At 41.8% G+C, this 12,748-nt stretch overlaps 1 pseudogene; it reads left to right on the forward strand.

Moving 5' to 3' along the window:
• Positions 1-12,257, forward strand: part of LOC143713536 (uncharacterized) — a 57,070-nt pseudogene extending 44,813 nt beyond the window's left edge.
• The last annotated feature ends 491 nt before the right edge of the window (positions 12,258-12,748 follow it).

The raw sequence follows: 12,748 nt of genomic DNA on the forward strand, positions 1-12,748 counted from the left end.
TTTGGAGTCAGGTTATTACAGCCGATATTTCATCGTTCCAAAGAAGGATGGGGGGTTGCGTCCAATTTTAGACCTGCGCATATTGAATCGCTCGGTAGGGAAGCTAAAATTCAAGATGCTCACTATCAAGCAGATCGTGTCTCAAATCAGGTCCGAGGACTGGTTTGTCACGATAGATCTGAAGGACGCATACTTCCATGTGTCCATCCTTCCACAACACAGGAAGTTCCTGAGGTTCGCCTTCGGGGGCGAGGCGTACCAGTACAGGGTTCTTCCGTTTGGCCTAGCTTTATCTCCCCGCACTTTCACGAAATGCATGGATGCAGCACTAGTGCCTCTGAGGCTTCAGGGCATTCGTATTCTCAATTACATCGACGATTGGTTGATTTTAGCTCAGACCGAGCAGATGGCGGTTCGGCATCGAGATGTCGTCCTCGCTCATATCAGAAAGTTGGGGTTGAGGCTGAACGCAAAGAAAAGTGTATTATCTCCTTCCCAGAAGACCACTTTTCTGGGTGTCGTTTGGGATTCGGTATCGATGCGGGCGCGACTCTCTCCGACCCGCATCGCTTCGATTCTCTCAGCTGTGAAACAAGTGAAGCTAGGCCAGCTACTCACTGTCAAGCAGTTTCAGAGACTGTTGGGTCTGATGGCAGCAGCGTCCAACGTTATACCTTGCGGCCTGTTGTACATGAGACCGCTACAGTGGTGGCTCAGGACCAAGGGATTCTCCCCGAGGGGAAATCCGCTCCGCACGTTCAAAGTCACGCGGCGCTGCCTTCGTGCTCTGGTCATGTGGAGAGAAACTTGGTTCCTATCCAAAGGTCCTGTGCTGGGGGCTCTTTGTCGTCGCATAACGCTAACGACGGATGCTTCCCTCACAGGGTGGGGGGCGGTCATGAGTGGTCGCCCAGCCCAAGGTCTGTGGCAGGATCATCATCTTTCGTGGCACATAAATTGTCTAGAGATGTTGGCTGTGTTTCAGGCTCTGAAACACTTCCTAACAGACCTGAGAGGCCATCATGTGTTAGTTCAATCAAACAACACGTCGGTGGTCTCTTATATAAATCATCAGGGGGGCCTGCGGTCTCGCCGGCTTTACAAGTTGGCCCGTCAGATCCTCCTGTGGTCCCAAGGGAAGCTACTATCTCTGAGAGCAATGTATCTCCCTGGGTTTTTGAATGTGGTAGCAGACTCCCTGTCGAGGCAGGGGCCGAGGCCAGGGGAATGGAGACTCCACCCCGAGGTGGTGGAGCTCCTTTGGTTGAGTTTCAGTCGCGCCGAGGTGGACCTATTCGCTTCCAAGGAGACCACTCATTGTCATCGGTGGTTCTCCATCACTCTTCCAGCCCCCCTGGGGTTGGATGCTATGGTGCAGCCGTGGCCGAGGTCACGTCTGTACGCCTTTCCCCCGATTGCTCTGTTACCAGGAGTTCTGGAGAGGGTCCGCCGGGACGGGGTCAGTCTACTACTAGTAGCCCCGTTCTGGCCGGCCCGAGTATGGTTTGCGGACCTGATTTCTCTCCTGGACGGTTCTCCTTTGGAGCTCCCGGTCAGGAGGGATCTACTCTCCCAGGCGGGGGGCACGATACTTCACCCCCGCCCAGAATTGTGGAAACTGTGGGCTTGGCCTCTGAGGGGGCCCAGCTCATAGACTCCGGTCTCTCAACCGAGGTTGTTGAGACCATTCTTAACTCCAGAGCTCCATCCACGAGGAAGCTTTATGCCTTGAAGTGGAAACTTTTCACTTCTTGGTGTGGAGAACACCTGCAGGACCCAGTTAACTGCCCAGTGGGTGCAGTGCTGGAATTCCTGCAGGAGCGCTTCTCCACAGGGTTATCCCCCTCCACACTAAAGGTGTATGTGGCGGCACTAGCTGCTTACCACGTCCCTTTCAGTGGAGTTTCTCTTGGGAGACACCCGCTTATAACTCGTTTCCTCCGTGGCACTTTGAGGCTGAGGCCAGCAGTTCGTACGAGGGTGCCGACTTGGGATCTGGCCATTGTATTAGAAGGTCTTTCCCTAGCTCCTTTTGAACCTATCGAAGAAGTTCCCGAGAAGTTTCTCACTTTTAAGACTATCTTTTTGCTTGCTATCTCTTCACTAAAAAGAATCGGAGATTTGCAGGCTCTGTCGGTTTCACCCTTGTGCCTGGAATTTGCACCTGGCATGGTTAAAGCTTTTCTGCATCCTAGACCAGGTTACGTTCCTAAGGTTCCTACTAATATTGTTAGACCTACGGTTCTGCAGGCTTTCTGTCCTCCTCCATTTATGTCATCGGACCAGGAGAAACTTAATTCACTCTGCCCTGTTAGGGCATTAGACGCTTATGTCCACAGAGCTGCCCTGTGGAGGAAATCAGAACAACTTTTTGTATGTTTCGGGCCACCCAGGAAAGGGTGTCCGGCGTCTAAACAGAGAATGAGCAAGTGGGTGGTTGAGGCTATCTCACTTGCTTATGAGTCGGCTGGCCAGCCTTCACCTTTGGTTGTCCGAGCTCACTCTACCAGGAGTATGGCTGCTTCTAAAGCTCTTTTGTCGGGGGTTTCCCTGAGTGATGTTTGTGATGCGGCTGGATGGTCTTCACCGCATACTTTTATTAAGTTCTATGACCTAGACTTAAGCTCTACCCCTGGGGCACAGGTGCTCTCGTCCTCTGTGCGCTAGTCTCACATGACGGTCATTTGGTCCTATGGCGACGTGGGTATTCGCGTTCCCGCAGCGTTTGACGCAGCTCGAAGTTCCCTTGAAAGGGAACGTCTCGGTTACGTATGTAACCCTAGTTCCCTGATAGGGAACGAGACGCTGCGTCGCTCCGCCATACTCCCGGCACTCCCGTTAGCGCTTCCTTCAAGCCTATCAGAAGCTAATGCGCTTGTGTTTTTGGGGTGCTTTATAGTTTCCTGGTCGATGACGTCACCCGCCTATGACGTTTCATCTCTCCATTGGGCTGATTCCATACGTGCTTCATGACGCACAACGCAGGGGCGTTCCCGCAGCGTTTGACGCAGCGTCTCGTTCCCTATCAGGGAACTAGGGTTACATACGTAACCGAGACGTTAACGTTAGCCATAACGTTACATTCGTGTTTCGATCTTTTATAATATGCATACTTGTTAACTTTGATGTGAATTTCCTCACACAAAGACACAAATAACTTATTAAATTGTTAGTTAATAAGAGTTTCTCCATTTATGTGTTGACAGAGATTGTTGTGTGTACGTTACTGTATAAAGCAAAGCACTTTAACATTTTAGTAATGTTATCAGTTTTAATAACTGTCTCAAATAATGGTGTTGAGCATTTTTATTTAATGTCAAATGTTAACTCTCAAACTTTGGAAGACCCAAATAACAGCTTTAACACATTTGACATGTGAATAAGATGGCATCTGATGTTAGCTAACGTTAAGTAATACAAGCTTGGTGGTTAGGCCTAATCTAAAGTGTAAACTATTTATAATGGATATACAGATTTTTACTGTATAGCATACCACTTATTAATAATTTATAAACCTGTATTAACTAATAATTTATAAATTACTTATATCTGAATTAACAAAACAATAAAAAAAATTGCATACCACTTATTAGTCATTTATGAATGTAGTCATGTTTTGTAAATGATTAGTTCATCATTAACTAATAACCTTATTAGTGACTTATAACTAATTTAACAAAACATTCATAAAATGTTAGCACAGCACTTATTAATCATATGTGAATATAGACATGTTTTGTAAATTATTAGTTTATCATTAACTAATAACTTTTAAGTCACTTATAACTGAACGTTATTATAAAGTGTCACAGTGTTGTTTATATCATTATTATTCTTTGGTGACTTACATCTTGTTTTTTTTCTCACAGAGTTTTGGAGTTCTAGAGTCCTACATGTGGCTGTGCAGAGATTGTGGCTCGTCTCACACATCAAGATCAAAGCTTTTAAAACACTTCAGGTTGGTACATGGACACTATGGCCGCAGACAAGCATATCCATGCGCATATTCTTACTGTCCATGCACTTTTAAAACCTGGAATGCACTGCGGTCCCACTTATGCAGATCACATGGTAGTGAGCAGCAACCTCAAAAGCAAAATTCTAGCAAAAGTACAAAGATAAATTGTCATGTTTGTGGTGTTACTGACATTCCTTCAGTAAATGATTACTTTCTCCACATAAATAAGCATTTGCGCAGTCATGAGACAGTAAGTTGTATGTTTAAGGACTGCTTGTTTAAATCAAATGTGTATAGCACATTTAATTCACATAAGAGGCGAAAACATTGTCAGTGTTCGTTGACTGATTTTAAGGAAGGAATAGTGAAAACACAAGAAGTAAGAGGAATATCTGATGACACTCTTTCAAACGAAGAAATCAATACATCTACGTTAGAGGAGGATTCCGATTGTATTGATACAGGAGAGGTTCCAGAGAACTTGCCAAAGTTGGTAGAGCTAAAATTTGCTTCCTTGCTGTTGAAGCTTGAGAATCACTATCATGTCCCAGGCACAGCTGTCGATGAGTTGTTGGAGGACTTGCATTATTTACTGAGTGATGCTTCTTTCCCTTTGTCATACAGAATTATTGTAGACACCTTACAAAAGCACAGGATTGACAATGATGAGTTTCTAGTCAAAGACCTTGTTACATCTTTAAGTACAACAAATCCTTTACTCACAGCAATAAAGCATGGTGGTCCACTAGCCTCTGCATTTAAGCGTAAAGAATATTACAGGGAAAATTTTAAAGTTGTAGACTCCGTGGAGTATGTTCTTGAGGCCAAGAGAAACAGAACCCCAAAAAATGGTTTTAAGCCAGGTATTTAAATCTTTTACTGCAGTGTGTCTGTACAAAATGTCGGTTTACATTTCCAAACATTCTTTTTGCCATTAATTGTAATAATCCAGTGACATCTTTATATGCACAAGGAGTCTGACAATAGCCAATATGATCCACACAGAGATTGGATCTCATCATCATCAAGTCTGTCTATGATTACATGAAGAAACAGAAACACTGAGAAAGATTCAATCCAGAAGATCTGCGTCAACATCTCTAAGACACCTGAAGAAACCTTCCTGCGAAGCTACAGTAATTTTTGTACTGTTTTAAAACATAATGCCATAAATAGATTTTATTTACTTAACTTCTATTAACTACATAAAACCAATACTTGGTGTGACCAGCCTTTGCTTTTGTCCAGGTACACTTGCTCATAGTGTTTCAGTTAGCTTTGCAGGAAGGTTTCTTCAGGTGTCTTGGAGATGTTGACGCAGCTCTTCTAGATTTAATCTTTCTCAGTTTTTCTGTTTCTTCATGTAATCACAAGAATGACAAACTTGACTTGAATGAAAACATCACAGTGGAATAATCTGTATAATGCTACTTAAAATGTTACAGGTACAGTAACAAGTCTAAAAAGCAAAAGTGCTAACTAATGCTCATTTCAAATTTTTTCAGAATGACACCATCGAAAAAAAACGGGAATGCATCTTGAAAGCCCTTACGGTTTACATGAACGAAGACCCCACAAACCTTGTGAAGGAGTACTTGGTAAGTTATTTACTTAAAAAAAACCTATTGTATGTTTCTTTACAACCAACTCCCACTTTCACCCCAGATCTGTTATTAATTATTTCTATTTGTGTTTTACTTTTTTAGGATGTTGAACATGATGAAGCCCAAACTTCAGTGCGCAACACCACCCTAGGCATTTATGTCATCGTACATGAAGGGGCAGATGCTACAGACGCTTATGAAGATGTCGGCATTATCATTGAAGGCGTCCAAATACTCGAAAACCTGAACAATGTGGCTAATGTTTGTTCTGTGATGCTTGGTCTAATTTACACTTTAAACTTGGCTTACCCACAGGACCTGAGGTACACTTTTGAAGTATTTCAAAAGATTTTTATGGAGCTAGATGCACACAAGCTTTCAAACAAGGTCCAGGTCCTGAAAAATAAACTCCTTTCGTAAACGCTGTAACTTGATGTCAGGAGTAACTTGATGTCAGGACCAAGAGCCAGGAAGGCGTAATGGAGTTTGTTTTCTCCATAATGTTGCATACTGTTGCATACAGTACATACATAATACTGTTGTTTTTTTGTTTGTTTTGTTTTTATGCAATTAAAAGGAGGCAAAAGAAGACTGCTATTATTTTTCAAGTATAACACATGTATGTGAATATTTTATAAATCCTTTAATTTAAAGACAACATGCTTTTATTTATTTTTATTTTCTTGTAATAAGCAGATTCTTTACATTTTGAAAAGTAAAGTTAGTCTTTTGAGATTACATATTTTGTACAAGTTATTCTTGTTGGAATTTTGGTTGAAAGTTTTCAGAATTGTTATTGAATGGATTCAATAAAAAACTGGAACAGAATGAAAATGGATTATTTATTTTGGATGAATTTAAAAAAATTAATTTTAGGATAATTGTAGTTAATTAACTTTATTGTTTAAAACAAAACCAAGACTGGTAAGTTGATTCAACTAAACAACATTGCATTTACCTTAAGTAATTCACTTACGTTTACCGAAATAAATAATGTTACTTAAATCCAACATAACCCAGTTATGTGCATTCTGTTGACATAAAAAAGTTAAGTTAGTCCAACATATCATTTTTTTGAGTGTAGATGAAAATGGTCCCCTAGTGCGCACATGGTTTGATGGTCTTTTGTCAGAGCATAGAAAAGCATTGCCTTTCTTAGAAGTCACATGGTCCACTAGAACCCTGCAAAGTAACCTAGACAGGTTAGCTACTTGGGAAAGAGATTCTGATGTCAAGGCAAGAGTAAAAATTGCAGCAGCATCCTTTAAGGTCAACACAGAGAATCGACAGAAACGCAAATGTCCTAAGAGAGAGGGCAGCAGTTGTTATTATTGTGGTAAACATGGACATTGGGGAAAAGAGTGTAGGAAAAACAAAAAGAACTTTAAACCAGTTAACAATGTTACTCAGCTCCTACTCAGTCTGCTTGCTACTCTGAAGCAGCCCGTCCCCTCGTCATTAAACTGGGGCAGCTAGTTGATGTGTTAACCATTTGGGCTGTGAGTGCTTAATTTCCCCAGTAACTTACAACAAAGATGAAAGACTTATTTTTGTTTAATAGAACAAAAGGAAAGTGACAGTCTCATCCTTCCTTTGGGGGACACTAGTTAAGTAAACTCACAGCCTTAAATGTTATGCTACAGCACAGGCCCTTCATCAGTAATGATGTTAGGTCAGATTGTAAATGTAAAATGCCTTCATGCAGTGTCCACACTGATGAATGAAGAAAAAGTCACTTCTGTAACCTCCTCCCGTTGGGGAAATTGGCTTACTACCTCCAGAGTCCCGAACATTGTTTTACAGCGTGTACCTGTCACAAACCCATCCTCATGTATGATGTCTGGAATGACTGAATTTGTGTTAGAGGCTGAAGGAGAAATGACTCATGATTGTGTTACGCTTACATACACACCTTCGAGGGAAGTAAAATAAACTCCCATAGAGAATTCAGAATTTGAGTTGTTTGTTGACGGTTCAGCTCAAGTAATTGAAAGTAATTCCTATGTGGCATGGACCACATTAACTGATGTTGATTACAGCAGCTGCAGTATTGTGTCAGGGAAGGAGAAACCTGGACTAATGTGTCACAGTGTAAAGTTGTTTCCCCATCTAAAAGGATAGGATATAGGACACGGAACAAAGTGAGGAGCCCAGAAAAGAACCGAATGCAACAGTCTTCGGAGGTCAAACTCTGCGGTGAAGACTTCCCTCATAGGCCTTCCCTATCCTAGTCCACCCTTACCTCACTGTTTCTTAGGTGTCAAAGGATTTAAGAAATAGGGAAAGATGGAACAACAATAGCAGACTCGGAAAAGTTTACAACCCTAGTGTGTGAACAAATACTGCTCTCCTGTCTTTTGTTTTCTTTCTTACTCTGTGCAGATACCACTGATGACTGTCCCGGGACCCATACGCACCGACCCCGTCATCTGCGTATGAAGCCACAAGAAAACCTCAAGAAAACGACTAGACCCACTGCCGACGCAACTATCACGAAAGAAAAAAGAAAAAAATACACAACGCAGAGACTCACATACGAAACCTTCAGCAATCCATCAACATGATCAAGATTGTCGTACCAGTAACATGACGGACACTCGAATTTTTCATGGTTCGGAAACTTGATTGGTAAACCCTGGCTGTGGATAAAGGAAATAGCAATTATGTTGTTGTTTGTTCTACTGGTGTACTATCTATGCGTCCACAGTATCAAGTGTTTCATTCAGCCATTTCATTCATTCAGTGTTTCATTGAATACAGCCTCTTATTTGATGTTTGATATCGCTACTTAGATCCAACTTTCCGAATCTCCGCTACTAGCCTTTAGCCCGCTAGCATTGCACGCGTGGCCTCTCGCCTACCGATCGTCTCATTTACACACTTTTCACTGAAAGGATACGGGTTATATCCAGGAATTCAGTCCTAAATTAGTAGTGATATTGGTAGTATCACTACTTATTTACTGTTCATCTGTTATAATGGCGAATATATCGGATGTGTGTCTAACGTTACCTCTGAGTGCAGGTGAGGACACATTCGAGCTGCATTCGGTGCTGTTGGAGCTGGAGTCCGTGGAGAAACAGATCCGTGGTCTGCTAGAGAGGCAAGCCGAGCTGCGAGATCGGCGATCAGCGCTTGAAACATCACGCGCCGATACTCACAAGTCAGTGGTTAGTAACTTTTTGACTCCGACCTCGTCTACTCCGTGTGTTTCTCTGCACAGGACGCATGCTCCGAGGACGCGATCATCCCTGGCTTCATTCACTCCGGCACCGACACAACACCATGGACCCTGGGTGATCCCACAGCGGAAGACACGAGCCAGGACCAGACCAAGAACCTCTCCGCCACTCCTGGTCTTCGAGATCTCCACCCGGAACCGCTTTTCCCCTCTTCGCGAGTCGGAACGCGACGACGCCGTGATCATCGGCAGTTCCATCGTTCGTCATGTCCGCACTACCTCAGGTAAAGGTAAGGTGCGCACTCACTGCTTTCCTGGTGCTCGTGTTCTAGATGTCGCTGCGCAGGTTCCCAAGATCCTGAACGGTGACGAGCGCGTCGGAGCTGTTGTGCTGCACGCGGGAGTGAACGACATCAGGCTGCGGCAGACGGAGGTTCTGAAGAAGGACTACAGGAGCCTGATCGAGACGGTACGCAGCACATCGCCTGAGGCAACGATCATCGTGTCTGGACCGCTTCCCACGTACCGACAAGGACAAGAAAGGTTCAGTAGATTATTTGCACTAAATGAATGGTTAATGTCATTGTGTAATGAACAGAAACTGCTCTTTGTAAATATTTGGAATCTGTTCTGGGAGCGACCTAGGCTCTACCGTGCTGATGGCCTGCACCCCAGCAGAATCAGAGCGGCTGTTCTGTCGGACAACATCTCCAAGACGTTACACACCGTATGACTATTAAGTCCAAATCACAGTCTTTGCTGTTCCAACTTTATTGATATAAGTAGTGTAGAACATTATATAGAAACTGTGTCTATTCCTCGTTTAGTGAGGCCAAACAATAAATCTACTGTAGGATCTAGGAAAAATCTTATTGTAATTAAACCAGAAAATCTCAATATCAGTGAACAAAAACAATTTCTAAACCTAGGTCTTCTAAACATTAGATCGCTCACATCTAAGGCGGTTATTGTAAATGAAATGGTTACAGATAATAGTTTCGATGTATTTTGCCTTACTGAAACCTGGCTTAAACCAAATGATTATTTCGGTCTAAATGAGTCCACTCCACCAGGATACTGTTATAAGCATGAGCCCCGTCTGATCGGTCGTGGTGGCAGTGTTGCAACAATCTATAGAGATATTCTAAATGTTACTCAGAAAACAGGTCACAGGTTTAATTCGTTTGAAGTACTTGTGCTAAATGTTACGCTCTTAGATGTAAGAAAGAAATCCCTATTATCTCTAGCCTTGGCTACTGTATATAGACCTCCAGGGCCCTATGCTGATTTCCTAAAAGAGTTTGCAGACTTTCTCTCAGATCTATTGGTCAATGTCGATAAAGCAATAATTGTTGGAGATTTTAACATACACGTAGATAACACAAATGATTCGTTAGGGGCTGCGTTTACAGATTTATTAAACTCCTTTGGGGTCAAGCAAAACATCAGTGGTCCCACTCATCGTCTAAATCATACACTAGATTTAATTATATCATATGGAACCCATCCAACCGATATAGATATTACACCGCAAAGTGATGATGTCACTGATCTTTACATGATAACTTGCATAATACGTACTGCTGACATTTGTCATGTTGCGCCACGTTATCAACCAGGCAGAACAATCCTTCCAACCACTATAGATAGATTCTCAAATAGCTTACCTGATCTATCTCAGCTGCTCAGTGATCCCAAACAAACAGATGAACTAGAGGAAATGACTAGCAGTTTGAACACCATTTTCTCTAGTACACTAGAAATTGTTGCACCAATTAGATTAAAAAAGGTTAGAGAGAAAACTAAAGCACCATGGTACAACAGTGCTACGCATGTTATCAAGAGAGAAACTCGTAACTTAGAGCGTAAATGGAAACAAACTAATTTAGAGGTCTTTAGAATCGCGTGGAAAGACAGTATGTCACGTTATAAAAAGGCTCTAAAAGGAGCCAGGGCTGAGCATCTCCGCAAACTAATAGAAAATCACCAAAATAATCCAAGGTTTTTATTCAACACCGTAGCTAGACTAACAAATAAACAGACATCACCAGAGCAAAATATTCCGTTACAGTATAGTGGTAATGATTTTATGAATTTCTTCAATGAGGAAATAGAAAGCATCAGAAACACAATTGTAAATGTACAATCTTTTATGGTGTCTTATGATTCAGCCTCAATTATCGCCCCATTACAGACCCATTTCAAATCTTCCATTTATGTCTAAAATTCTAGAAAAAGATGTGTCCGCTCAATTGTGCTCTTTCTTGCAAGAAAATGATATCTATGAAGAATTTCAGTCAGGATTCAGACCGCATCATAGCACAGAAACTGCGCTAGTTAAAATTACAAATGATTTACTTTTAGCTTCTGACCAAGGCTGTATCTCAATACTAGTTCTACTCGATCTTAGCGCTGCGTTCGACACTATAGATCATAAAATACTCTTGGATTGACTACAAAACTACACTGGTGTTCAGGGACAGGCATTAAGCTGGTTTAGATCGTACTTATCAGACCGTTATCATTTTGTCTGTTTAAATGGGAAAAATCGAAGATAACGTCAGTAGACTATGGAGTGCCGCAAGGATCGGTGTTAGGCCCTCTGCTATTCTCAATATATATGCTGCCACTTGGTAATATTATAAGAAAACATGGAATTAATTTCCACTGTTATGCTGATGACACTCAATTATATATTTCGTCACGACCAGATGAAAACACTAACTTATCTAAATTGACAGAGTAACTTAAAGATATAAAATGCTGGATGACGTGTAATTTCCTGCTATTAAATTCAGATAAAACGGAGGTATTACTTATTGGTCCAAAAAACTACCCACAAAACCTCGTACAATACAACTTTAATTTAGAAGGATGTCCTGTTACTTTATCCACTACAGTAAAAGACCTGGGTGTTATACTAGACCGCAACTTGTCTTTCGAAAATCATATTTCATATATTACAAGAACAGCCTTTTTCCACCTTAGAAACATTGCTAAGCTACGTAACATGCTATCTGTTTCTGATGCAGAAAAGTTAGTTCATGCATTCATGACCTCGAGACTAGATTACTGTAATGCTTTATTAGCTGGCTGTCCTGCATCCTCAATAAACAAGCTACAGTTAGTGCAAAATGCAGCTGCTAGAGTTCTTACTAGGTCAAGAAAATATGATCATATAACACCAATTTTATCATCTCTACACTGGTTACATATTAAGTTCCGTATCAATTACAAAGTATTACTACTGACCTATAAAGCCCTAAATGGTTTAGCTCCTGTGTATTTAATGGACCTTCTATCGCCCTACAATCCATCGCGCTCTTTAAGATCACTAAATTCGAGGCTTCTGGTCATTCCTAGGATATCTAAGTCCACCTAAGGAGGGAGGGCGTTCTTGCATTTAGCTCCTAAACTCTGGAACAGCCTTCCTGATATTGTTCGAGGCTCAGACTCGCTGCCCCACTTTAAAACTAGATTAAAGACGCATCTCTTTAACCAAGCATTCACTTAATCCTTAACCTTTAATACTACTGCTGAATCAGATCGAATGCATTAACATTATGAACAGCAGCTATGCTAATTATTTCCCATCTGCTCTTCTGCTGTTATCTCGGGACGCTAGTCCCGAGGTAAATAGCGTTCGTCAGCTCCAGTTTGTATCCAGCCTCTCACGGAGACTTCAGATCCCCAACAAATGGGATGAGATGACTAAACGCCTGTGAAGAGACGACTCAACGCCGGCGATATGTTATGCCCTACATTACTACATGATTAACTAACTGTATTTTTTTCTATGTACATTTCTGAAATGCACTTTCTGTAAAGCTGCTTTGAAACAATATGTATTGTGAAAAGCGCTATACAAATAAACTTGAATTGAATTGAATTGAAATACTATAAAACCTATACAAATAAACCAACAGACTCTTCAAGTTTCAAGAATTCTACGAAACCGTAGCATGGCGGCCTGTACTCAGCCAGCTAGAATCTTTCCGTCTCAAC

This window comes from Siphateles boraxobius, unplaced genomic scaffold (assembly GCF_051911475.1).
Source record: "Siphateles boraxobius isolate OS27281-9 unplaced genomic scaffold, OSU_SipBor_1 52, whole genome shotgun sequence".
In the NCBI taxonomy this organism is placed as follows: domain Eukaryota; kingdom Metazoa; phylum Chordata; class Actinopteri; order Cypriniformes; family Leuciscidae; genus Siphateles; species Siphateles boraxobius.